The sequence below is a fragment of the Palaemon carinicauda genome, chromosome 14 (assembly GCF_036898095.1).
Source record: "Palaemon carinicauda isolate YSFRI2023 chromosome 14, ASM3689809v2, whole genome shotgun sequence".
NCBI classification, from domain to species: Eukaryota; Metazoa; Arthropoda; class Malacostraca; order Decapoda; family Palaemonidae; genus Palaemon; species Palaemon carinicauda.
Window position 1 is genome coordinate 71,016,496 of NC_090738.1, and position 2,500 is coordinate 71,018,995.

Here is a 2,500-nt window from a genome sequence, read left to right on the forward strand (position 1 = left end):
TGCAGACAGCAAGTCCGTTGGTATGTGATGCTTCGCTGGGGGCTTGTAAGTCTGGCCGCACGGAGTAAATTTTCCCACGACGTGACGTATGCGCTGGAGATCGTCGGAGGAGGTTGTAGAAGGAAAAAATTCGGCAGGGACGACCAACAGGTCGCCATACACCATTTCGGCTGCCGAGACGTCGAGGGCGTCTTTAGGAGTGGTCCTTAGTCCAAGGAGGACCCAGGGAAGCTGAGTAAACAAGTTGCAATCCTTGCAGCGGGACATCAAAGCTGCTTTGAGGGTGAGATGAAAACGTTCAACCAATCCATTGGCAGTGGGGTTGTAGGCCGTTGTCTGATGTAGGGTGATGCCCAGGAGATTCGCTAATGACGTCCACAATTTAGAGGTGAAAGTGGTTCCCCTGTCAGAAGTAATATGCTCAGGGATACCCAATCTGTAAATCCATCCAGAGAGTAAGGCAGATATACATGAGGCGGACGTTGTAGTTTCCATGGGAATGGCTTCAGGCCAACGAGTGGAGCGGTCGATGACCGTAAACAGGTAACGATGTCCTTGTGATGTGGGTAGGGGGCCTACAATGTCGACATGAATGTGTACGAAACGACGCTGAGGTTGAGGAAAGGTGCCCACTCGTGAATCCGTGTGTCGATGTACTTTGGAAGTTTGGCAAGAAGTACAGGCGCGGACCCAATCCTTAGCATCCTTAGAAATGCCGTGCCAAATGAAATTTGCCTTCAGCAGCTGTGCAGTAGAACGGCACGAGGGATGTGAAAGGCCGTGGATGAAATCAAACACCTGTCGGCACATGGGAGCTGGAATCCAAGATCGCGGTCTACCAGTACTGACGTAACAGAGGAGGGTGGTGAGGGAGTCTTCGAGGGGAAAATCTTCCCAACGGAGGGACGTGCAGGATGTCCTACAAGCTTGATACTCTGGATCCTGTCGTTGGGCTTCAGCCAGGGCGTTGTAATCCAATCCCAGTTGAACGGCAGCCAACGTGTTTCTTGACAGGGCATCGGCAACGGGATTCATTTTCCCAGGGACGTATGGGAGGGTGCAATTGTATTCAGCCACGGCGGAGAGATGTCGGCGTTGACGGGCGGACCAGGCGTCAGACTGTCGAGTGAAGGCGTGCACCAGAGGCATGTGGCCTGTGCTAATGACGAAGGGCGTACCTTCTAAGAAATGGCGAAAGTGACGGGCAGCCAAGTGCACCGCCAGCAATTCTCGATCGAAGGTAGAATAACCCGTTCTGCCTTGGACAGTTTTCTGCTGAAGAAGGCCAATGGGCGGGGCAAGCCTTTGACCACCTGCTCAAGTACTGCACCAATAGCGACGTCGCTGGCATCGGTGGAGAGAAGGAGAGGGGCGTGTGGGATAGGAAAAGTGAGAGCCGCAGCATTTGATAGGGCCTTCTTTGCATTGCAGAAGGCTGCTTCTTGAAGGGGACCCCACTTCAGGTCCTTTGGCTTGCCCTTGAGGGAGGCGTAGAGGGGAGCAAGAGTGGCGGCAATGGCTGGCAGAAAACGGTGATAATAGTTGATCATGCCCAAGAATTCCTGCACAGTTTTGACGGTCGAGGGCGCGTGGAAATTCTGAACGGCTGCTACCTTCTCAGGGAGGGGATGGACTCCTTCAGGAGTGATACGGTGCCCCAAGAACGACACTTGGTTGGCGCCAAAGGTACACTTGTCATACCGGACTACAAGGCCGTTTTGTTGCAGGCGGTCGAGCACGATGCGCAGGTGACGGAGGTGTTCTTCTTTTGAGGAGGAGAACACAAGTATGTCGTCCACATAACATACACAGAAAGGGAGGTCCCCTAGGATGCCATCCATGAGACGTTGAAACGTTGCCCCAGCATTACGAAGGCCAAAACAGGAGTAATTGAAGGTGTATATGCCAAACGGAGTGGTGATGGCGGTCTTGAGGATGTCTTCTGGGTTCATAGGCACCTGATAATACCCCTTCAGGAGGTCGAGCGTAGAGAAAACCTTAGCTTTGTGTAGGTAGGAGGTTAAATCGGCAATATTTGGGAGGGGGTAGTGATCTGGTTCTGTTTGCATGTTCAGGCGCCTGTAATCCCCGCACGGACGGAGGGAGCCGTCTTTTTTCAGAACGATGTGTAAGGGTGACGACCATGGGCTGGAGGCCTTTTGGCAAAGGCCCATTTTCTCCATTTCGGCGAACTTCTCTTTGGCGGCTGCCAATCGTTCCGGTGTCAGACGTCTGAATTTTGCGAAGACTGGGGGTCCCGTCGTGTTGATGTGGTGATAAATACCGTGCTTGGCAGGAACCGTAGGCGTTTGGCGAAGTTCTGGACGGAAAACTTCCGGGTACGACGTGAGGAGGTGGGCGTAGGCATCCGTGGGTGCGCTGATGTGGAGAGCGAGGTTAAAGGGGGCGGGTTGAAGAGGTGTCGACAAGTACGAGTCTGCGTTGACCAATAGTCGGTGGGCGACATCGACCAGAAGGTGGAAATGAGAGAGGAAATCCG